Source organism: Dendrobates tinctorius, unplaced genomic scaffold, assembly GCF_039654945.1.
Source record: "Dendrobates tinctorius isolate UK_male_01 unplaced genomic scaffold, ASM3965494v1 ptg000199l, whole genome shotgun sequence".
Taxonomy (NCBI): Eukaryota; Metazoa; Chordata; class Amphibia; order Anura; family Dendrobatidae; genus Dendrobates; species Dendrobates tinctorius.
The window spans coordinates 2,739,039-2,764,557 of record NW_027361866.1 but is presented as its reverse complement, the minus strand read 5'-3'; the positions used below and the strand labels follow the sequence as shown (position 1 = coordinate 2,764,557).

The 25,519-nt window shown below is 45.1% G+C and overlaps 1 long non-coding RNA gene across 1 annotated transcript in view; it reads right to left on the bottom strand.

Moving 5' to 3' along the window:
* Positions 1–19,251: 19,251 nt before the first annotated feature.
* LOC141056736 (uncharacterized) overlaps positions 19,252–25,519 on the bottom strand; it is a 57,751-nt gene continuing 51,483 nt past the window's right edge. Inside the window, exons 2-3 of the long non-coding RNA XR_012221917.1 lie at positions 24,816–24,837; positions 19,252–19,321 (exon numbers count right to left, since the gene is read on the bottom strand). This is a non-coding gene — a long non-coding RNA (uncharacterized lncRNA). The remainder of the gene's footprint in view (positions 19,322–24,815; positions 24,838–25,519) is intronic.

Sequence of the window (25,519 nt, the reverse complement as noted above, 5' to 3'; positions counted from 1 at the left end):
ACGAAGTACCGCAGTATAGACGAGGCTCTGGGCGAAGGATATCCTATAGGGAACGACGTTTGACCAATAAAATTACTGTTGGCGTACAGGCCTAAGGCAGCCACAGTGACGGAGCTGTCAGAGCGTCACTAAGCACGAAGGGACGGTGCATATATACATCTGTGGCACCCCTAGGGGTATTTGCCACAAAAGTGGGATCACCACAGAGTTACTGACACAAGAAACTGGCACAACTAGATAGCGACATCTTCTTTTTAACAAGATGCAAGAAGGAGCACTTAATACCCAAAGGACTAAGCTTAAAGAATCCCATTCGGAATACCTACAATACTCATTACTCACAACACCTCTGCTACAGGACTTCGGAGAGACTACGGAACCACCTTATTCATGTTTTCTACAGCACCAAGAAAACGGTCCAAATGGAAATACAAACTTTAAGGAGTACAATTGCTGGTGACATACAGCAGAAAATGCAGCTTTTCTATACAACACTGCAGTCGTACCTAATATACAACAAGAAAAAGAAACTCCACAGACTTCGACTGAAAGCAGGATTACATTCCAACACCAGTCAAGACCCTCCTAAACACTACAGCATGGGGCAAAACCACACAGGTACAGTCAGCTGTGTTATTAATCTGTCATCTTACAAACTCACTAATCTAGAACTTAATGTACTTTCCAGAGGTCTCACATTCTGTCCTACAAAACCTCTAGACAAAACAGAACTTTGTAGTGACATGGAACAATACTTCAGGAGACTTAGACTGAAGGAGTTCTTCTCTGTCAAAGAGGACTTGGGGCTTCTGGGCAGCCAGACTCAAGTCAAACTAGAGAATAAGAAAAACTCTGACTGGACACCTCCCTCTGGCCGCAACACCATTTTGGACCAATATATTGACTCATTTAGACATTCGATGCAGTCCACGATATTGGATAAAAAAGCAAAGGAAACATCTAATATAAGTTTGCAGGAGAAAAAGGCGATTCACAGCCTTAAGAACAACAGGGAGATCACTATTAAGCCTGCGGATAAAGGTGGTGCCATAGTTCTTCTTAATACAACCGACTACATCAAAGAGGCTCACAGACAACTGATGGATATACAGTACTACACCAAACTGGATGATGACCCAACTCCAAAATATCTGAGGGAGTTGAAAAGAGTCATCAAAGGTCTATGTACAGACCCCATAAACCTTCTGGATTTAATACCTGAGAATCCAAGGATGGGAACTTTTTATATGCTTCCCAAGATTCATAAGCCAGGCAACCCAGGGAGGCCAATCATCTCAGGGGTGGGAACACTAACTGAAAAATTCTCAGGGTGGATTGAAAACATCCTCAAGCAGCTGGTAAGGAAGACAGCCAGCTATATACAGGACACTACAGACCTGCTTAATAAGCTATCCACGATAGGTCCCCTCCCCGACAGCACCATCTTAGCCACCATGGACGTTGAATCCTTATATTCCAACATCCCACACGAAGATGGACTAGCGGCCTGCCGAATGTTTCTTGAGGCCAATGGGATCCCCTCCAAGTCTGTAATAGCACTTACCAGATTCATCCTCACACACAACGTTTTCTCTTTTGGTGAGGAGCTATACCTACAACGCACCGGCACCGCTATGGGAAGTAAAATGGCACCCCAGTACGCTAATCTCTTCATGGCTAAACTGGAAAATGACTTTTTAGCATTCTGCTCCGTCAAACCCTTAGCCTATTTCCGTTACATTGATGACATATTAATAATCTGGACTGAGCCTGAACAATAACTTCTAAATTTCCATGACAAATTCAACAAATTTCATCCAACCATAAACTTGACATTAGACCATTCAAAAACAAAAATCAACTTCCTAGACACCACCATAAAAATCCAAAATGGTTCATTCCAAACATCAGTATATCGGAAACCAATTGACCATCCCACATACCTCAAATGGGACAGCTTCCATCCTAAACACATTAAGAAATCCATTGTCTACAGCCAGGCCCTCAGATATAACCGTATCTGTTCCAGTCCCAAGGACAGGGATGAACACCTAACCGAGCTTAAAATGTCATTTTTAAATCAAGGTTACCATCCCACCTCAATTGATGATCAGATCATTAGGGCCACAAGGATCCCTAGAAGTCAAGTACTTCAATACAGAAAAAAAGAGGAAAATCATCGTGTACCTCTGGTAGTGACCTACAACCCACAGCTTGAAATACTCAGAAAAATGGCTAAGAAACTTCACCATATCCTACACAAGGATGACCGGTTAAAAACACTATTCAAATATTCAAAGACCCCCCCTTGCTATGTTACAGACAACCTCCCAATCTAAGAAACATCATTATCCGAAGTTCAATGCCCTCTGATTCACCAAGAGGAACATATCCTTGCAATGGGAGAAGATGCAAAACCTGCATTCATATAGAGACCAAAGACAAAATCCAAATCCCCAACACACAGCAGGACTATAAGATCCCCAGGACTTTCACATGTTCCTCTTCCAATGTGGTGTATTTAATTCTATGCAATATATGTCCTGTGGGTGGCCTCTATGTTGGAGAAACAGGACAGAGACTGAGAGCAAGGATGAGGTCTCATCGTCATACAATTACAGACAAAAAAACCCATTTACCTGTGGCTAAACATTTCTGTGGTCCAGGACACAACATAGGCAATATGAAAGTTGTCATTTTAAAAGGCAATTTTAAATCACAGACACATCGGAGAGTGTGGGAGCATAAATTCATTACTATCTTTGATTCTATTCACACAGGACTCAATTTGTCAGAAGGTTTTATGACCCATTATCATATCTGAGCTATCTCCTCCAAGTAGCCCTTTGATCTTCAGAACTTTTCATACTACCTATCTGATCTTACCTAATTAAGGATTCTCTCTCCAAGCTCATTGTTTGTTTATTGAAATGTTGTGCTTTAAACTGTATATAAATAAGGTTTCTTCAAATATTTTGTCATATCAGCCTGATGAAGGGACATAAGCAGTCCCGAAAGCTTGCTTTGTAACAACATTCACTATTATTTGTTAGCCATTAAAAGGTATCATACCCACAAGATTCCTATTTTGTTTCTCTCACTGAGAGCACTTTATATATTTTTGATACAAGACACAAACAAGAATAGGAACACTGCATTACCACCTCCGGCCAGAAGGGGGAGCTCCAGAGACTCCCCTATATCAATTCTGACCTGAGGAAAAGGAGTCAGTTATTCCCAGGAGTTCAGATTTGGAGGGTCAGAGTTTGAGGAGCAGTATCAGGCTCCTGAAGGACTGACTGACAATTTCAGGGCCAACAGAACACCGGCCTGAGGAAAAAGGGACAGAGAAAGAGGACATTTTAAGAACCGGGTAGCACTAATTACTACCCAGAACAGGCGCAGAGACGGATACCGGATCCGTGGCTGCATTCATTATATATAATACAGCAACCGGAAAACGTGAGGCGATACCAGCCTCACTAGGGTCAAACGCAGCAACAGGTGTAGAGTTCAGCGGTACTCCCGGAGGGGGCAAGAAAAGGAAAGGACTTGAGTTGCCCGTTGAATCAAGACCCGGAGAGGACAGATTGGGCCGGCAGCCCGTTCACACACAGCAGCAGGGCCACACAGAAACAGCGCAAAATAGGAGGTAAAAGCCCCGGCAGGGCCAGAGTAACCCAAAAGTTCCCATACAGACTCCGGTGACAGGACTTATTGTAACCCCCTATTTGTTGAAGTAAACTGGTTAACCGTTTCCAGTGTCTCAGACTTTCATTTGGACAGTAGCCATCTACCCAAGATCAGGAGCATTACCGCTGAGAGAATCCGCTGCTGAACAAGTAAGTGCCTGTGCTCTTCAAGTCCCCTCATAATACCCCCTTTTGCACTGTGCATCGCCTGAGGCCACAGCACCGGGTCAAGCCACCCGTGACATTCCCCAGAGGTGAAGCAAGGACACCACTTATCCGGTGCTGGGTATTCCATGGTCTCCCAGGCGTCACAAATTGGCGTCAAGAACAGGATTCACCGTGCCCGCTATTCGGGTATTGTGTGCCGTGATTTGAGCCCAAAATTGTGAAAATTCGGAAGAAAAAGACCTAAAATTGACTTTATTAGAGAAAAATTGCTGTCCCCATTGAGAATCATTGCATCTGACTTTTTCCCATTGACTAACATGGAGTTAAAATGGCCGCCAGCCTCTGAGGTAAATACCTCATAACTGCCAGGGCGCGAGACTGCTGTTTGAACTGCGCCACAGCCTGAACCCTGATCTGACAGAAAAATTTCAGAATCCGCCATTACAGAGCGAGGGGCGAGCGGGAGCACAAAGGGGCGTGTCATTGTGGGCGGCACTCAGCTGAAAGGGTTCAGATTAACTAAGGGGGCACAGAATGTCGCAGCACGGGGACGCTGAAGCACCCGGCGACGCAACTGCAGCTGAAGGGCAGAATGTAAACAAAGCGCCCGATGGTACAGTGGCGCAAGGAGCAGCGCTCATTATGCCGCTGCTGATGCCATATACCCCGGGCACCCCATGGCATCCGAGGTATGAAGGTAAGCCAAATACCCTCGATGATTTTAAGGAACAGATGCTGGCCCATTTCAACATATTCCCCATGCCAGAACAGCAGCGTGTTGGGTATCTGATAGCACAGTTAGGAGGCAATGCCAAGCGGGAAGTCACAGCATGGGCAGCTGACCTCAGAGACACTGTTGAACGTATATTTGTTGGATTAAAAGCAGCATTTGAACCCATAGCCGGTGTTAAAGCTAAAGCACAATTCTTTAATTGCAAGCAGAAAGCCAATGAGGGCGTGAGAGACTTTGCCTTAAACCTGCAGGAAGCCCTTAAAGCACTTACATTGGCTGAACCCATTTTTAACACCGGAGTGGATAAGCTGCTAAAAGATCAATTCATTGAAGGACTCTACGCCCCTTCTCACAGGGGTCATGTGAGCATGCTGGCTTTTAAGGACCCTGAATTGACATTTGCCCAGTTAAAAGAGAATGCTATACGTCTCCAGCTGGCATAGGCACCTTGGGATCAGGATCCTGTGCACCCCATGGCAGAAGCATCTCAGCAACCGGGTGTACCAGTGACATCAGCTATGTCCGGGGCCAGTGCTAAGTCCCTGGAGCCCAGCACCAATGAGGCTCTTCAACAAAAGCTTGACTCTTTAACTGATGTTGTTGCCTCAATGGCTAAAACCATGCAGGAGATGAGAGGACCCCGGATGGAGTTGGCGAACCGTAGAGAGGATGTTCCATGGATGAGACCCCGGAGAAACCCAACGTGGAGAGGACGACCCAGCGACCGCTACCAACTGGATGGACAGCCCATCTGCCGCCGTTGCCAGCAGCCAGGCCACTTTGCACGAGACTGTGATTTAAACAAGGATCCCCTGGGAATGCTGGCCGCTTCACAGGAATGAACTTTCAAGGCCCAACACCTTGGCACGACAAGTACATCGGAGGACGTCCCGTTATCCCTATTGTGCTGGACGGAATCCCCCTCAACGCTTTGCTGGACACCGGTTCCCAGATTTCATCTATACCATATATCCTTTATAAGAGGTACTGGGCTGATGCAGATATTGATAAAGGACCCTCTGATGTTGGGCTAGATATATGGGCCAGTAATGGTAAGTTGGTAGCGCAACTAGGATTCCGAGAGATGACTGTAAAGATTGGTAAAGTAGAATTGAAGAAACAGGGTATAATTGTTGTTGATGTTGACCGGCGGAACTGTGAACCAACTGTACTGATAGGAATGAATGTGTTAGAAAACTGCTTTTCCGAAGTTATTTCTGTCTTACAGCAAATTGCTGAAACTGCCCAATTCTGCCAGCAGAGAGTTCTCCGGAGGGAAATAAAAGTATTGATGATAAAGCAACAGGTAGAGGTTGCAGGTGGAGAAATCGGCAGTGTGAGGGTAAGTGATCCAACGTCCATTGTAATTCCACCAAAAACAGAAATGCTGGTATGGTGTAGAGCAGCCATTGGTACGAAGGGACGAAATTATCAAGCCTTGGTAGAACCAGTGTACACTGACAGTAGGCCCTCTATACTCACGGCAAGAGGGGTAGCCGAGGTACACCGGGGATGAGTGCCGGTACGGCTCTTAAACTGTGGAGAGGAAGAGGTCATCTTGCCAAGGTATGCTACAGTGGCAAAGCTATATACTGTTGACAACAATGCCATCATGACCATTGGGCCCTTAGAACCAACCTGTCAGGTGGAAGACAACGGCTCAGATGGAGAATTGGAGGATTGGTGCCAACAGCTGCACGTGGGCACAAATGCAACCCCTACCCAGCAAAAACAAGGGGTGTATAGGCTAGTGACGGAATATGAACAGGTCTTCAGTAAACACCCATTGGACTTCGGACGGATAGAAGGGATAGAACACACAATCCCCACTGGTGACCACCCACCAATAAAAGAAAGATATAGCCCCATACCACCCGTTCACTACCAATGTGCAAAAGATATGCTCAGGGAGATGAAACAGGCCGGGGTAATAAGAGACAGCTGTAGCCCCTGGGCGGCACCTCTAGTGATTGTTAAAAAGAAGGACAGAACCATGAGAATGTGCGTAGACTACCGGCAGATTAATAACATTACTCATAAAGACGCCTACCCCTTGCCTAGGATAGAAGAGTCCTTATCTGCTTTAAGATCTGCTAATTATTTTTCCACCCTAGACTTTACAAGTGGGTATTGGCATGTCCCTGTGGCTGAGAGAGATAAAGAAAAGACAGCATTCACCACACCAATGGGTCTCTGTGAATTCAATTGTATGCCGTTTGGACTCTGCAACGCACCCTGTTGTGAGTTCATTTTCCCCTTCACTACTGAGGCCCAAGGAACTCCCTCTTCTGGTGAAGAAAGGTAGTGAGCCTGATTGTCAAACACCTGGGGCTGATGATGATGACTGGCTGAGTGGAGTTAATGACTGGATATAAGGCTGCCGACGCCCTTCTGGCCTGCGGGTGATTTCTCTGTGGACTTCTAGGAAACCAGTCTGATTCCTGCTCATCTAAAGCTAAGATTTCTGCTTTGCCTTTTTGCATTAGTGTTTTGTTTTCCTTGCTTTTCTGGATTCTGCCATTCCCTGCTGGGGTGAGCTGAATCTCCTTTTGCCTGTTGCTCTGTCTTCAGAATATTCCTTAGTACTGACATAGCTTTTTTGAAGCCTAGCGTCTTCAGGGCCTTTTTTACTGTCAGTTGGTTGGCTCTTATTTTCATAGGGTTTTTCACGGATTGCAGACAGCAGCCTTCCTGTCCTTTCCTATCTAAGCTAGTGTGGGCCCCATCTTTGCTCAGTCTATCTTTCTTTCTGTGTTTTGTTCTTTCTTCTTGCTTCACCGTCATTATATGTGGGGGGCTGCCTTTTGCTTTGGGGTCTGCTCTGGGGCAGTTTAGATTTCCCTTTCTGTCTTTAGGCTATGTAGTCCTCCGGCTGTGATCGAGGGGCCTAGGGCATCGTAGGAGCCCCCCACGGCTACTGCTCGTTGTGTTGATAGGTTCAGGGGTCTGCAATCCGATAGCTGCCAACTTCTCTGGTTTTCTGGACTTAGCTAGCATTTCTATTTTTGCCTCCTACGGTGACTCAATCATAACAGAATCACCCGCCATACCGCAGATCCTAGGGTACTCAATAGCAGGAAAGAATTGTATAAAAAAAAAAAAAAAAAGGTGTATATTTTTTCCTCTATATCTCTGAGGCTGTAGGGGGAATTTTTTTTTCTCTCAATGGAGATAAAGCAATCGTCTGATCGTGTGGAGCAGCTCGCTGCGGAAGTGCGGGGAATTTCCGCCTACCTTGCTCATTCACATGCTGCTGAACCAAAGATTCCTACACCTGATGTATTTTTTGGGGATCGGTCTAAATTTTTGAATTTCAAAAATAATTGTAAATTATTTTTTGCCTTGAAGCCTAACTCGTCAGGGAGCTCTGCGCAGCAGGTTAATATTGTCATCTCTTTGCTGCGTGGCGATCCCCAGGATTGGGCGTTTTCTTTGAAACCAGATGATCCTAATCTGACTAATGTGAATGCATTTTTTCAGGCCTTGGGGTTGTTGTATGACGAACCTAATGCCATTGATAATAATAATAATAATAAAATTTTATTTCTATAGCGCCGACATATTCCGCAGCACTTTACATTTCAGAGGGGATTTGTACAGACAATAGACATTACAGCATAACAATAATCACATACAGTAGATTATAACAAATACCAAGAGGAATGAGGGCCCTGCTCGCAAGCTTACAGTCTATGAGGAAAGAGGTAGACACGAAAGGTGGGTGGTAACAGTTGCCCTGATTGTATGGACCAGCCATAATGTTAAGTGTGTGACAGTACAGACAGAGGGCTAATGGATGCATAAAGCATGTGGGAACATGATGCGGAAAATCTGGTTGTGGTTAAACTTTTGGCTGTGCCACACAGGGATAGATTAGGTTAATGTGTTGAGGCGATAGGCCAGTCTGAATAAATGCGTTTTCAGGGCACGCTTAAAATTGTGGGGATTGGGGACTAATCGTATTGACCTGGGAAGTGCATTCCAAAGAATTGGCGCGGCACGTGTAAAGTCTTGGAGACGGGAGTGGGAGGTTCTGACTATTGAGGATACTAACCTCAGGTCATCAGCAGAACGGAGGGCGCGGGTAGGGTGGTATACTGAAACAAGGGAGGAGATGTAGGGTGGTGCTGAGCTATGGAGGGCTTTGTGGGTGAGGGTAATAAGTTTATACTGAATTCTGGAGTGGATGGGTAGCCAGTGTAATGACTGGCACAAGGTAGAGGCATCGGTGTAACGATTGGTGTGGAATATGATCCTGGCTGCAGCATTCAAGACAGATTGGAGAGGGGAGAGTTTGGTAAGAGGGAGACCGATTAGAAGAGAGTTACAATAGTCGAGACGAGAATGAATAAGAGAAACAGTAAGAGTTTTTGCAGAGTCCAAAGTAAGAAAAGGTCGAATTCTAGAAATGTTTTTGAGGTGCAGATGACAAGAGCGAGCCAGTGATCGAATGTGGGGGGCAAAGGAAAGCTCAGAATCAAGTATGACCCCAAGACAGCGGGCCTGTTGCTGGGGAGTAATAGTGGAGCCACCCACAGAAATAGCAATGTCGGGTATAGGTACATTAGTAGAGGGAGGAAACACCAGGAGTTCAGTTTTTGACAGGTTCAGTTTCAGATATAGTGGGGACATGATGTTAGACACAGCGTTTAGACAATCGCTGGTATTTTCTAGAAAGGCTGGCGTGATGTCAGGAGAAGAAGCGTATAATTGGGTGTCATCAGCATCGAGATGGTACTGGAACCCAAATCTACTGATTGTTTGACCAATAGGGGCAGTGTACAAGGAGAAGAGGAGGGGGCCTAGAACCGATCCTTGGGGGACCCCAACAGTAAGGGGAAGGTGAGAGGAGGAGGAACCGGCAAAAGATACAGTAAAGGAGCGGTCAGAGAGATAGGAGGAGAACCAGGAGAGAACGGTGTCCTTGAGGCCAATGGAACAGAGCATAGTGAGGAGGAGCTGATGATCCACAGTGTCGAATGCTGCAGAGAGATCCAAGAGAATTAGCATGGAGTAATGACCATTTGATTTAGCTGTTAGCAGATCATTAGAGACTTTAGTGAGGGCAGTTTCAGTGGAGTGTAAAGAGCGGAAACCGGATTGAAGAGGGTCGAGAACAGAGTTTTCTGAGAGATAGCGGATAAGACGGGATTGGACCAGGCGTTCCAGGAGTTTAGAGATGAAGGGAAGATTAGAGACAGGTCTATAGTTAGCGGCACAGTTTTGGTCGAGGGATGGTTTTTTAAGTAGTGGATGTATGATGGCATGCTTAAATGAGGAGGGAAAAATACAGAAGAGAGAGAGAGGTTAAATATTTTAGTTAGGTGAGGGGTGACAGCAGGGGAAAGGGACTGGAGGAGATGTGACGGAAATGGGTCACTGGTGCAAGTAGTTGGGCGAGAAGATGCAAGGAGCCTGCTTACTTCTTCTTCTGTGACTGGTTCAAAATCAGAGAGTGAGCTAGATGCAGTGGGGGAGGGAGGACAGTGCGTGGTATGAGGTGATTGGGAGATAATTTCCTGTCGAATCTGGTCAATTTTTTCTTTGAAGTAATTGGCCAGATTGTCAGCTCTGAGTTCTGTGGTTGGGGCCTGTACTCTTGGATTGAGTAGAGAATGAAAAGTGTCAAAGAGACGTTTTGGGTTATTTGACAGTGAGGTGATGAGGGTGTTGAAATAGGTTTGTTTGGAGAGGTGAAGGGCAGTGTTGTATGTTCTAAGCATAAACTTAAAATGTATGAAATCTTCGTGTAGATTGGATTTTCTCCACAGACGTTCGGCGCACCTGGAGCACCGCTGCAGGAAACGTGTTTGCACCGTGTGCCAGGGTTGTCGCCGTCTGCGTTGTGGTGTTCTATTTATAGCGGGTGCAAATTCATCCAGGGCACTTTGAAGTGTTTCATTGTAATGCTTCAATGCAGAATCAGGACATGAGAGGGAGGAGATAGGGGCCAATGAAGACTGCAAATTCTTCATAAGTTTCTGGGTGTTAATGGCCTGTATGTTTCTATAAGTATGGACAGTGGGGGAGACCTGAGCAGCCTGGCTGTCTTGATAGAGAATGAAAGAAGATTGTGGTCAGAGAGCGGGAGAGGGGAGTTTGCAAAATCATCCACTGCACAAAGCCGAGAGAAGACCATGTCGAGGGAGTTTCCGTCTTCATGCGTTGGAGAATTAGTAAGCTGAGAAAGGCCAAATGAGGAGGTTAGAGATAAAAGGTGAGTAGCAGATGGTGAGAGGGGAAGAGCAATGGGGATGTTGAAATCTCCCATGATGAGGGTAGGGATGTCACAGGAGAGAAAATGTGGAAGCCAAGTGGCAAAATGATCCAGGAACTGATGGGAGGGGCCGGGAGGACGATACACCACCGCCACTCGCATGGAGAGGGGGGTGTAGAGTCTGACGGCATGGACCTCAAAAGAAGGGAAGACAAGTGAGGGTACATTGATCAGGCTGAAAGGACCCTGTTGGCATTGAACCAGGGTCGTGATTCTGCAGAATTGTACTGTCAAAAATTCCAAAAGTGTGCAGTACTTACTACCTGGAATGATAATGCCTTGGCTGCTCTCTTTCGGAAGGGGTTGTCAGAAGCCATAAAAGATACTATGGTGGGATTTCCTGTTCCCTCTGGTCTTGACGATTCTATGTCTTTAGCCATTCAGGTTGATCGGCGTTTACGCGAACGCAGAGCTGCACGAGAGGTGTTGCCACCTGTTGAACAGATGTCTGAACCTATGCAATGTGATAGAGTTTTTTCCAGAGAGCAGCGTCAGTAGTTCAGAAGGCGTAATAAGTTGTGTTTTTTCTGTGGAGATGCCTCGCATATTATTTCTGTCTGTCCTAAACGCGAGAAATGCTTTGCACACATGTTTTCTGTTGGTGGTGTTCAACCTAAGTTTCTTCTGGCTATTACTCTGATCTGCTCCCTGTCCACATTTTCCGCCAAGGCTTTTGTGGATGCGGGAGCAGCTCTAAACCTAATGGACTTGGATTTTGCTAAACGTTGTGGATTTCCGATGACACCTCTGCAGACGCCTATCCCTTTGAGGGGGATTGATGCTACTCCTTTGGGTAAAAATAAACCTCAGTGTTGGACCCAGGTGGTAATGCGGGTCGCCCCAGACCATCAAGAAAATTGCAGGTTTTTGGTGTTACATAATCTGCATGATGCTATTGTTCTGGGGTTTCCCTGGTTACAAATTCATAATCCAGTTTTGGATTGGAAATCTGTGTCTGTGGTGAGTTGGGGTTGTCGGTGTGCCTTTAGTGAGGCTCCGGTGTTTTCCACCTCTCCTCAGTCGCATGATGTTCCTGATTATTTGGCGGACTTTTATGATGTATTTAGTGAGAATGAGTCTGCGTCTCTGCCTCCTCATAGGAGTTATGACTGTGCTATTGAACTGAGCCCGGGGTGTAAATTTCCCAAGGGTCGGCTCTTCATTTTATCTGTACCCGAGCACGAGGCTATGCGATCCTATATTAAGGAGGCGTTGGAGAAGGGTCATATTAGACCATCCTCGTCACCTTTAGGTGCCAGTTTTTTTTTGTAGCCAAAAAGGATGGATCATTAAGACCTTGTATTGATTATCGTGCTCTCAACAAAATTACTGTTAAATATCAGTATCCGTTACCCCTGATTTCTGATCTATTCTCCAGAGTTAAAGGTGCTTGCTGGTTTACCAAGCTTGACCTTAGGGGGGCGTATAATCTTATTCGCATTAAGCATGGGGATGAATGGAAGACGGCGTTTAATACTCCGGAGGGACATTTTGAGTACCTGGTGATGCCTTTTGGGCTCACTAATGCCCCTTCTGTCTTCCAGTGCTTCATGAACAATATTTTCCGAGATTTTGTCGATAAATTTTTGATTATCTATCTGGATGATATTTTGATCTTCTCCAAGGATTGGGATTCTCATGTGGAACATATTCGGACTGTGTTCCGGATCTTGAGGGAGAATTCCCTGTATGTCAAAGGATCTAAATGCCTTTTTGGAGTACAGAGGATTTCTTTTTTGGGATTTATTTTGTCCCTGTCAACTATTGAAATGGACCCGGCCAAGGTACAGGCCATTTACGATTGGGTTCAGCCCACTTCTTTGAAGGCCCTCCAGAAGTTTTTGGGTTTTGCTAATTTTTATCGGAAATTTATAGCAAAATTTTCTAGTATTGCCAAGCCATTGACTGATTTGACTAAGAAGGGTGCTGATGTGTTAAATTGGTCTCCGGAGGCTGTTTCTTCCTTTCAGGAGCTGAAGCGAAGATTCACCTCTGTCCCGGTTTTGCGGCAACCTGATGTCTCACCTCTGTTCCAGGTAGAGGTGGATGCTTCTGAGATTGGTGCAGGAGCTGTTTTGTCCCAAAAGGATCCTGTAACATCTAAAATGAATCCCTGTGCTTTCTTTTCCCGAAAGTTCTCTCCATCTAAACGTAACTATGATGTGGGGAATCGGGAACTGTTAGCCATGAAATGGGCATTTGAGGAGTGGAGACATTGGTTGGAGGGAGCTAAGCATCAAGTCGTGGTCCTCACTGACCACAAGAATTTGATTTACCTTGAGTCGGCTAAGCGCTTGAACCCTAGACAGGCTAGGTGGGCCTTGTTTTTTACACGTTTTGATTTTGTGGTTTCTTTTCTTCCTGGAACTAAGAATGTCAAGGCTGACGCCCTCTCTAGGAGCTTCTTTGCTGATTCTCCTGTGGTGACCAAGCCTGCTACCATCTTAGGCGAAGGGGTAGTTCTTTCTGCCATCTCGCCCGATTTGAGACGTGCTCTGGAAGAGTTCCAGGAGGACAAACCTGAGCGTTGTCCTAGTGGAAAGTTGTATGTTCCTGACCAGTGGAAGAAGAGAGTGATGTCTGAAGTTCATTGCTCTGCTTTGGCTGGTCATCCAGGTATTTTTGGTACTAGAGATCTGGTGAGTCAGTCTTTTTGGTGGCCCTCCTTGTCTCGTGATGTCAGGAATTTTGTGCAGTCCTGTGGGACGTGCTCCCGGTCTAAGTCGTGTTCTCGCTCTAGTGGGTTGTTGATGCCTTTGCCTGTCCCCAAGAGGCCATGGACCCATATTTCAATGGATTTCATCTCTGATATGCCTGTCTCTCAAAGGATGACTGTTATTTGGGTGATTTGTGATAGGTTCTCTAAGATGGTTCATCTTGTACCACTCCCTAAGTTGCCGTCTTCCTCTGAATTGGTGCCCCTGTTTTTACAACAGGTGGTTCGCTTGCACGGGATTCCTGAGAACATTGTATCTGACAGAGGAGTCCAGTTTGTGTCTAGATTTTGGAGAACTTTCTGTTCCAAGCTGGGAATTCAGTTGTCCTTCTCCTCTGCTTTTCACCCTCAGACCAATGGGCAGACAGAGAGAACAAACCAGACCTTGGAGTCATATTTGAGATGTTTTATTTCTGCTGATCAGGATGATTGGGTTTCATTTTTGCCCTTGGCCGAATTTGCTTTAAATAATAGAGCTAGTTCTGCCACTTTGATGTCTCCTTTTTTTTGTAACTTTGGGTTTCATCCTCGATTTTCTTCAGGGCAGGTGGAGCCCTCTGCCTGCCCAGGGGTTGACACTGTGGTGGAGAGAATGCACCAGATCTGGGACCAAGTGGTGGATAAGTTATCTCTCTCCCAGGAAAAGGCCCAGTGGTTTTCCAACCGACATAGGACCATTGGTCCCCAATTTAAGGTTGGTGATATGGTGTGGTTATCATCAAAAAATATTGCTATGAAGGTGGCTTCTCCTAAGTTTAAGCCTAGATTTATTGGACCTTACAAGATTTTGGAGATTATTAATCCGGTCTCTTTTCGTTTGGCTCTTCCTGTCACATTTAAAATCCATAATGTGTTCCATAAATCTTTGTTGAAGAGGTTTGTTGAACCTGTTGTTCCGGGGGTTGCACCTCCAGACCCTGTATTGGTTGAAGGTAACATGGAATATGAGGTAGAGAAAGTACTGGATTCCCGTCTGGCTAGACGGAGACTCCAGTATTTGGTTAAGTGGAAGGGTTATGGTCAGGAGGATAATTCCTGGATCTCTGCCTCTGATATTCATGCCAAAAGATTGGTGCGTGCCTTTCATCGGGCTCACCCTGATCGCCCTGGTGGTGTGGTGGAGGGTTCGGTGACCCCTCCTCAAGGGGGAGGTACTGTTGTGAGTTCATTTTCCCCTTCACTACTGAGGCCCAAGGAACTCCCTCTTCTGGTGAAGAAAGGTAGTGAGCCTGATTGTCAAACACCTGGGGCTGATGATGATGACTGGCTGAGTGGAGTTAATGACTGGATATAAGGCTGCCGACGCCCTTCTGGCCTGCGGGTGATTTCTCTGTGGACTTCTAGGAAACCAGTCTGATTCCTGCTCATCTAAAGCTAAGATTTCTGCTTTGCCTTTTTGCATTAGTGTTTTGTTTTCCTTGCTTTTCTGGATTCTGCCATTCCCTGCTGGGGTGAGCTGAATCTCCTTTTGCCTGTTGCTCTGTCTTCAGAATATTCCTTAGTACTGACATAGCTTTTTTGAAGCCTAGCGTCTTCAGGGCCTTTTTTACTGTCAGTTGGTTGGCTCTTATTTTCATAGGGTTTTTCATGGATTGCAGACAGCAGCCTTCCTGTCCTTTCCTATCTAAGCTAGCGTGGGCCCCATCTTTGCTCAGTCTATCTTTCTGTCTGTGTTTTGTTCTTTCTTCTTGCTTCACCGTCATTATATGTGGGGGGCTGCCTTTTGCTTTGGAGTCTGCTCTGGGGCAGTTTAGATTTCCCTTTCTGTCTTTAGGCTATGTAGTCCTCCGGCTGTGATCGAGGGGCCTAGGGCATCGTAGGAGCCCCCCACGGCTACTGCTCGTTGTGTTGATAGGTTCAGGGGTCTGCAATCCGATAGCTGCCAACTTCTCTGGTTTTCTGGACTTAGCTAGCATTTCTATTTTTGCCTCCTACGGTGACTCAATCATAACAGCACCCGGTACCTTCCAGCGGCTGATGGAATGCTGCCTCGGACACAAGAACTTCGAGACCGTCCTCCTGTACCTAGACGATGTTATCGTCTACTCAAAAACTTACGAACAACACTTACAAGACCTGGCAGAAGTGTTCGAAGCCTTATCCAGATATGGCATGAAGATCAAGCCATCCAAATGTCACCTTCTCAAGCCAAAGGTACAGTACCTGGGACACGTTGTGAGTTCAGAGGGAGTAGCACCGGATCCTGAGAAAGTAACCGCAATAAGGGATTGGCCAAGGCCCACCAGTGTGAAAGAGGTGAGGCAATTCCTGGGACTGGTGGGCTACTATCGCAGATTCATAAGAGGGTTCATGAAGTTAGCAGCACCCCTACAAGACGTCCTGGTAGGGCAGACGAAGAAGCCTTCAAACCGAAATCCTCCTTTCCAGTGGAGTGATGAGAGGGAAGACTCCTTTGAGAAGCTAAAGAAGGCATTATCAGGAGAAGAGGTTCTAGCATACCCAGATTACCATCAACCCTTCATCCTCTACACAGATGCCAGTAATGTGGGACTATGAGCCGTACTGTCTCAGAAGCAGGGAGGCAAGGAGAAAGTCATCGCCTTTGCAAGTAGGAAGCTCCGGCCTACTGAAAGAAATCCGGAAAATTACAGCTCCTTCAAGTTGGAACTTCTGGCAGTAGTCTGGGCTGTGACTGAGCGTTTCGAACACTATTTGGCCGCTGCAGAATTTACCGTCTATACTGACAACAACCCATTGACCCACCTGGATACGGCTAAATTAGGTGCGCTAGAACAGCGATGGATAGCCCGGTTGTCCAATTACAACTTTGTGATCAAGTATAGAGCAGGTCGCAAGAATGGAAATGCCGATGCCCTATCCCGGATGCCACACTTGAGGGACGTGGAAGAAGAACCGGAAGAGCTTGAAGAGATTGAGCTACCAGCCTTCCATCATCCCAAGGCAAAACAACATCAGTCAAGTACCTACCAGAAACAACAAGAGGTGAATTTTAACCCGTTGGCACACCATAGATGGGTTGACACACAAGATAGCAATCCGGCTGTGAAGTTGGTGAAAGAACTGTTGACTGAGCAAAGTGCATACCCTGATGAGAATGCTCCAGAAGAGACGCATCAACTCTGGAAAGAGAGAGGCAAAATGTTCTTGTACCAAGGGAAGCTCTGCAGAAGGTACACTAATCAAAAAACGCATGAATTGGTCTGGCAGATCATCGTGCCTAAACAAGATGTGAAAATGGTCCTAGAGGCTTACCACAATGGTGCCGGTCATTTCGGATGGAAAAAGCTCGAAGTACTCCTAAGAGAAAGATTTTATTGGGTCAGAATGGGAAAATCAATTGAACAATGGTGCAGAAACTGTGGCCCTTGTAACCTTAGAAGAAAAGATCAAAGAAACCAAAGAGCACCACTGCAGCCCATAATCACCAAGCAGCCACTTGAACTTGTTGCCATAGACCACGTGAAGTTGACACCAAGCCGATCCGGCTATGTTTATGCCTTGACCATTGTGGACCATTATTCACGCTTCTTGGTAGCAGTACCCATAAAAGATCTGACAGCAAAAACAGCAGCCAAGGCGTTCCAAACGTACTTTTGTAGACCCCATGGATACCCAGAACAGGTACTCACAGACCAAGGTACAGCCTTTGAATCAGAGATCTTCAGAGAATTTTGTAATATGTATGGTTGCAACGTGTTGCACCTGAAACTTGCCTCCATCTTATGTCTGTACGTCACTGCGCGGTATACAGAGGGACCACCCCCCAGCCCGGCCTACCGACCCTACACATGCTCGGGTGTTATCCGTGTATCTTGGGCGGGCTCGGATAATATATTTGAGTCCCTGCAACTGTATGTTTTGCAGCTGTAGACAGCTACAACATGTGCGGGAATTCCCAAACAGGCAATCCCCGTATGTGTTGAGGCTGTCTACAGCTACCCCTAGTCTTGTAACATATCTAGGAGTAAGACCTCCTAATTCCTTCCTCCATAAAGATATGGTTTCCATATCTTGCACTGACGAAGACTAAGGGTCCCGTCACACTAAACGATGCACCAGAGATCCCGACAATGATACGACCTTGTCAGGATCGCTGGTGCCTCGCTACATGATCACTGATGAGCTGTCAAACAGGCAGATTTCACCAGTGATCAGGACCAGCGAGGACGCTGGTATCCAAGGTATATATTGGGTATCTAAGCGAGCGTGTCGCTTAGTTACCCACTGTGTACCTTGGATACCTGCGTGCTCACGCTGGGAGAAGGTATCCAAGGTAAATATCAGGTAACTAAGAGCATGCGTCACTTAGTTACCCGCTGTGTACCTTGGATACCAGCTCCCAGCTTGAGCACGCAGGTATCCAAGGTACACAGCGGGTAATTAAGCAACGCGCGCGCTTAGTTACCCAATATTTACCTTAGATACTAGCTCCCAGCGTCTGCTTACAGCACTGGGAGGTCGCTGATTGTTAAGGTACTGTCACACTTAGTGACGCACAAGCGATCACGACAACGATATGACCTGTTCAGGATCGCTGGTGCATCGCTAAGTGGTCACTAGTGACCTGCCAAACAGGCAGATCTCACCAGCGACATAGCAGCGGTCGGTGGTCGCTACTTACCTGTCAGATGAGGCGATGAAGACTTCCTCCCGCCCGCATCCACGCGTCGCTGGTCTCCACAGCAGGAAGCCCAGCAGGAAGCTGACAACAAGAAACAGCCCAGGCCGTTCTCGCGCGATCAGCGATAGACAGCGGAGGAGCCGGTCGGAGGTAAGTATCACACATAGCGATATCACTAGCAATATCGCTGCTACGTCACAAAACCAGTGATGTTATAGCGATATTGCTAGTGATATCACTTAGTGTGATAGGCCCTTTAGTCTCCCGCTGCCACACGCGATGCGTGCTGGTCAGCGGGAGACTAGCGATCAAAAAATGGCCCAGGACATTCCTGCACGATCATGATGCGTGTCACACACAGCGAGATCGCTGTTGCATCACAAAATCAGCGATCTTGCTAGCGATCTCGCTGTGTGTGACGGGGCCTTAAAATGCCCCAAACATCAGGAATTGGTGAAATCTGTTATGATAAAAATAGGCTGAAAAACAATCATCTTAAAACAGGCTTCTATGGCCAGGCTTGATGCTACACACTCTTATAGCAGAGTAAAAGGACTCATTGATTTTCACCCTTTAACTCTTATACAGGTATCTGGATTTCACAGCATGGGCCCTAGGTCTTGTTGGCAGAGTAGCTTCTGAACAGACAAAATTGGACAAAATCGCTGATATCTGAATGAATAGTTGTGGATAACTAGGTCAGTATTCAAGAGGTTCACCAGAAAAAATAAGTAGACAGGCGTCAGGTAGTCCAATAGTCTAACCAATGAGGACATCCAGGGTATACTCAGAAGAATTGCCAGAAGTTTCTATAGGCATTCAAATACAACCCTTCATTCATCTGCTGACCCAGCTTAGGTGATAGGACAGTCAGCCTGTCCGGCTAATTAACCCTTTAAATTTTCAGTGATTCTTGCTGTGGGGCACTTTCTGCACCCACAAACTCTATTCTAGTGCTGACTGGTTCTGAAAAAGAGTTGGAAAAGTCTGAGACAGATTGTAAATGTGTGAATCTGAATGCACAGTTTGCCATCAGGGAAAAAGAGGAAGATATCAACATTACCTTGGAGTTAATAGTCCCTTTATGGAGTGATCCAGAAGGTAGACAACTCTCCAGGGAATTACTTGGAAACTAAAGTTGCAGAGAAAAATAGTAATATTAATTGTCCTGATAGAAAGTAGAGTTTAATAGAAAAGCATGGCTTTTTGTGATGTAACTAATACATTTTCCTACTTAGTAATAACACAAACAGAAAATTGCAACTAAATTAAAAAGGGATTTAGGAAAGCAATAAGTAATTTCACATATCCCAGAAGATACAGTTAATTTACTTAGCAGCTCCTTCGAAAGAGTATATGTTACCGAACATAATTATTGTGCTACATTAATAGGAGATAATCTCATAATGAGATATAAGGAAATGCTTTAAGATTTTTCGGATCTTCAGAAATGTTGCATATGTGGCGTGAAGAATATTGGAGATATAATTTCATGCCAAGCGTTTGTATCCTATGTTTGCATGGAGTTATAAAACCCCCATTCAGTGTGCAGATGTAACAGAAGACTGAGACCCCCTTCAGTGTGTAGATAGCAGCAGAAGGGGGGTGGGTCAAGCCTCAAAAGGCTGTGAGTGACAGATCTCACACCTTGAGCCAGCTAAGCTCAGAACAAAAGGCTTGCTTGTCATGTGGATAACATGTGGTCTAAATTGCTTTGTTGAGTCAGCTATGATTTCACAAGGAGTTATGGAGATACTATATGTCCTAGCTGTATGTTTATGAGATCCCCAGAACATGGCGAATGCCCACCTAGGTCTCGACACGTTCTAGCACCCAGGGTATGGAGATACATAGAGCAGCCAGGAGAAACCAGATAGCAAAGCTGTGTTTCGTCTTAACGTGTAGCATGGGCTGCATCTTAGGTTTTGGAGTTTTTAGTTGTCAGAGGCTTAGAATCATAGAATTATAGAATCATAGAATCGTAGAGTTGGAAGGGACCTCCTGGGCCATCTGGTCCAACCCCCTGCTCAAAGCAGGATTCGCTAAATCATCCCAGTCAGATGTCTGTCCAGCCTCTGTTTGAAGACTTCCATTGAAGGAGAACTCACCACTTCTCGTGGCAGCCTGTTCCACTCATTGATCACTCTAACTGTCAAAAAGTTTTTTCTAATATCTAATCTGTGTCTCCTCCCATTCAGTTTCATCCCATTGCTTCTAGTCTTTCCTTGTGCAAATGAGAATAAAGTTGATCCTTCTACAATGTGACAGCCCTTTAGATATTTGTAGACAGCTATTAAGTCTCCTCTCAGTCTTCTCTTTTGCAAACTAAACATTCCCAAATTCTGCAACCTTTTCTCATAAGACAGGGTTTCCAGACCAGTCACCATTCTGGTCGCTCTTTTCTGAACTTGCTCCAGTTTGTTGATGTCTTTTTTAAAATGTGGTGCCCAAAACTGGACACAATATTCCAGATGAGGTCTGACCAAAGAGGAGTAGAGGGAAATAATGACTTCACGTGATCTAGACTGTATGCTTCTGTTAATACATCCTAGAATTGCATTTGCCTTTTTTGCTGCTGCATCACACTGTTGACTCATATTCAGTCTGTGATCTATTAGTATACCCAAGTCTTTTTCACATGTGCTGTCACTTAGCCCTATTCCTCCCATTCTATATATGCTTTTTTTCATTTTTATTGCCCAGATGTAGTACTTTGCATTTCTCCCTGTTAAAAACCATTCTGTTAGTTGCTGCCCACTTCTCCAGTTTATTTAAATTTTTTTGAATCCTCTCTCTCTCTTCTCTAGTATTAGCTATCCCTCCTAGCTTTGTGTCATCAGCAAATTTAATCAGTTTACCCTCAATTCCTTCATCTAAATCGTTGATAAAGATGTTGAACAATACAGGGCCTAGGACAGAGCCCTGTGGTACCCCATGGGGAGGGTATTTAAGTTCAGCACAGATGGCAGCAGGGAAGCAACCTAAAAGGGTTAAATGCTCATGTAAAGCATGGCCTATTGCTTTTTCTCTGGGGACGTCGCAACAACATATTTTGTGGGGAGAAGTCAATGAACACACACCTCCCATGTGACAGCCCCTTCCTGCGAAAGCCAGGATTTTCATCTACTTGTAACTGACCCATATATTTTGGTTACAAGTTTTCTCCTACCACTATCTGCATTTGCATATCTGACCATTGCATATGTGTAACCATCATGTATATAGTGTATTGTCTAGTGTCCCCTTAAGATGATTAAATATATAATTTAACCTTGGGCTTTTCTTTTATCTCGATCCATGAATCCACACAGCTTAACTTTCTATGCTAATGGGGCTGGTTTCTGGTCTAATATAATCCCATTAATGGATCGGGCTTATAGCTAACAAGGAACCGGTGGCAGTCCTACCAGGCTGGCAGCGCTCTGGCTCAGCAGTAGTAGTGAAAGGGGCCTCTTAGCCTGTCAGAGTTGTGAGCCAGTGTGTGCCACGTCACTGACTGTGTCTGCCACATCCTCTCACTCCCCATGCCTCCTTGGGCCCATGTGGACAGGGGTTGTCTGTATAAAATAAAAAAGGGGAGAAGCCAGCGCTGCTTGTGGTCAGAACGCAATACATAAAGTGCATATGCACATATTGATTTCTAACTGTATTTCAAAATGAGACATTTAGGAAAATATTGATCAATATTTTGAGCCACCTCACCGCGCCAAGGCATTCTCATATGGGGAAGTCCTACTCTACGTTTTTTATATTCGCTGTGCCATTACGGCCTCCTAAATGGGAGTGATTCAGAAACGCATTTAATGTGGTCTTGCTTTTAATACATTTAGGAGGCCGTAATGGCACAGCGAATATAAAAAACGTAGAGTAGGACTGCCCCATATGAGAATGCCTTAACATGGCAGGGTGGCTCAAAATATTGATCAATTGTTTGCTAAATGTCTCATTTTGAAATACAGTTAGAAATCAATATGTGAATATGCACTTTATGTATTGCGTTCTGACCACAAGCAGCGCTGGCTTCTCCTCTTTTTTATTTGATGTTGTCTGTGTAAAACTGTACGAAACTGATGATATTGGGAAGATTGCATTATGTGATCCGTCTGACATAATAGTGACATCAGGCAGGGGGCGAGGTGCAGGTTCATCATATGTGGTGGCAGCGGCAGGATTCTGTGTGATCTCTCCATCCTTCACATATAGAATTTCAAAAAAATACATTTCACATTTAATCATACATTGTAATTAAGAAAATGACTGGTTTGTCAAAACTAAGTAGTGTCACTTTGCTTTGAGAATATGTTAAACAATTGTAGCAGCATACAGGAGTCTGGATTACTATAATTTGAACTGAAGTAAATCAAGAACTGTTTTTACTGCAAAGAGCAAACTATTTCGCATCTTGTATCTTAATTTATTGTATCTAAGCTACCTGAACCTTTATAATGCTAAATTATAACAACTCTGTTTCACTTAGGCTGTTGAAATGCCCCTATAGACATTAGGTTAAAGTTTGCCAAACCCAGCGATTTTGGCATATTATTCTTATGCTGCTCTCCCTATGGAGAACACATGAACTCTTGGTCAAATATTCAAGTGTGTCGGAAAGTCAGGAGTGAGAGCTTTTGGCAAGCAGATATCTAAGATGTAGAATCACATTTAAAGAGGTTCCAACTTCCAACAAAGTGGTCCCCAATTGCTGGCAGTTATGTAAAATTATAAAGTCAGAGAGTTGTCATCCTCTCTGTGTCCATCACCAGCTCCCCACTGCTGCTGCAGTTTCTGTATTTTGGCTACAGCAGTAAAATCAATGCTTCAATTAGTTTGTCAGAAAAACCTGTTAAGGGCTTTTATTTTTAGAGGGATTTGCAGGTTTGGTAGTGGGACAAATCCCTCTATCTACTCTGGGTTTTGGAAGTGGCTCTAATGTAACACGGTGGTGCAGTCACCCACAGCAACCGGTCTCAGATACAGACTGTCTTGATGCCCCAGATGTGATTTGTAGGATACCATTTGCTTTCCATTTGTGAGTTTTTGGACATTAAAGACATTTGTTTTGTACTTTTCTGTTGTCCCTGCCTATCTGTCGCAACCCCACTGCACTACAGTATGTATTCAACAAATGACAATCCACAAGATGATGATGTAAATATTTTTTTCCAATAATGTCATTATGTTGATTAGAATCTTTTAGAGGACTTAAATGAATCAGATTACCGTATATACTCAAGTATAAGCCGACCCGAGTATAAGCCGAGGCACCTAATTTTGCCATGAAAACTGGGTAAGTTTATTGACTCGAGTATAAGCTGGGTATGCATTGTCCCCTCATCCCTATCCTGGCATGCATCGCTCCCCCGTGCCTGTCATTGTATGCATGGCTCCCCCGGTCCCTGTCATTGTATGCATGGCTCCCCCGATACCTGTCCTCATATAAATGGCTCCCCTGGTACCTGTCCTGATGTGCATGGCTCCCCCAGTCCCGTGCTGCCTGCACGCCCTCACTGGATCTCATTGGTTCAGACACCAGCAGCTCTTCCTGTGATCACGCGGCCCCCGCTCATTAAGGTAATAAATCTGCACTCCACGCCTATGGGAGTGGAGAGTCATGCATTATCATTACCTTAATGAGCAGGCCCACATGATCACTCAGCACAGGTAGAGCTGCTGGTGTTGGAACAAACAAGATGCAGCAACAGGCACGCAGGAAGGTGAGTATGTGTGCTGGAAGCCAGCGGCTGCGGCTGGCACTGTGTGCTATTACAGCAGCGGCACAGGCTTTAGCCACAGCCACCAGCTCCTGCCTCAGTGACCCGCTGCTTCACCGCTCCCCCTCCCCCGCCGGCTTTCTGGGACAATTACCTCGTGTAAAAGCCGAGGGGGGCATTTTCAGCACAAAAAAAGTGTTGAAAATCTCAGCTTATACATGAGTAAATACGGTAAGTCCAGGTAATGTGGTAGAAAGTGATTATTTTGACCATATCATCTTGTTTCTGCAGATCTTCCAACTCTGCGCTGTATAATCTTGAATGCTTATTGGATGAAGCATATCAAGTAATGTGTATTTGAAATTTGGGAAATGGGGTCAAAAAAAGAAATCAATTGACTCTGAAAAGTCAAAAAATGGAAAAGTCTTACAGGGGGATTCAGCTCTGTTAACATTGCTAAGTTTTGTTTCAAATAGTCAAAAGGGTCACAAAAATATGCTGAGAAAAAAAGACGCCCATTAGCTGAAATAGATTTAAGAAAAGTCAAATGTGAAGCCTCCACTCCAGGAAGCCATTATCATCTAGTGTTGACATATTCCAGAACTGCAACCTCCCTGGAGTTCTCAGGAGTACAAAGATGTTCAATGCTCAGAGATGTGGCACAGATAAGGAAGGCTGAAACCCGACCATCACTGGGCAAGACCCAGAAGTGGAAACGTCAATACTGGGCCAAGAAATATCAGAGTCAGAGTCAGATTTTTCAAAGGATTTAATGAGTGATGAGATGAAGGTGACTCTTGAAGGACCAGAAGGATGGGCCTGTGGCTGGATCAGTAATGGGCACAGACTTCCACTTCGATTCAGATGCCAGCATGGTGAAGGTGGGCTACTGCTAAGGACTCATATGATTATACTTACTCCAAGTGCAGATGCTAGCCTCCTAAAAGAAAAAGTGAAAAAAATGTTAGCGATCCTTTACATTTTTATGAATGCCTACAACATTAAGGTTAAATGTGCTCACTAGAACCTGTGAAGTACATAATTTAAGACCCGTTCTACACAGAAACCTTTCAACTCCAAATTGATAATTGGTTAGAAAAGTCAAATGAGAGTCTAGTGAGGTAGATAGCAAGAAAATCTTGTTACAAGTGGCATTATCCCTAACATTTGTTCCAGTGATATCACTGATACATGAGGAACAAAGATAAATAGGTTAAAAAATATCGTGTGGGTATGTGCACACGGTCAGTAAACGCTGCGGGTTGGATGCTGTGTACTTGAGCAGCTTTCAGCCTGCAAAATTCAGATGTTACAACTATGTTTCAGATGTTACACTATGGTGTCTAGAGACGCCGGCGGCTTACCTGCAGAGAAGGACATGTCTTTCCAGACTGCAGCATGTCTATTTATCTTGCAGAGCCACAAGTCTCTGTCATTCGCATTTAGTAGACTCCACATTACATGTATACTTGCTGATTGTAACCAATAAACCCCAAAGGGTTGCTTGAAGCTTCTGGCCCCAGTGTAAAATTGATAACAGGACCCCTAAGTACTGCAGCATATGCCATTTACTACACTAGTGAATTCTCATATCGTAAGCATCATGGCCAAGAAGCATGTTC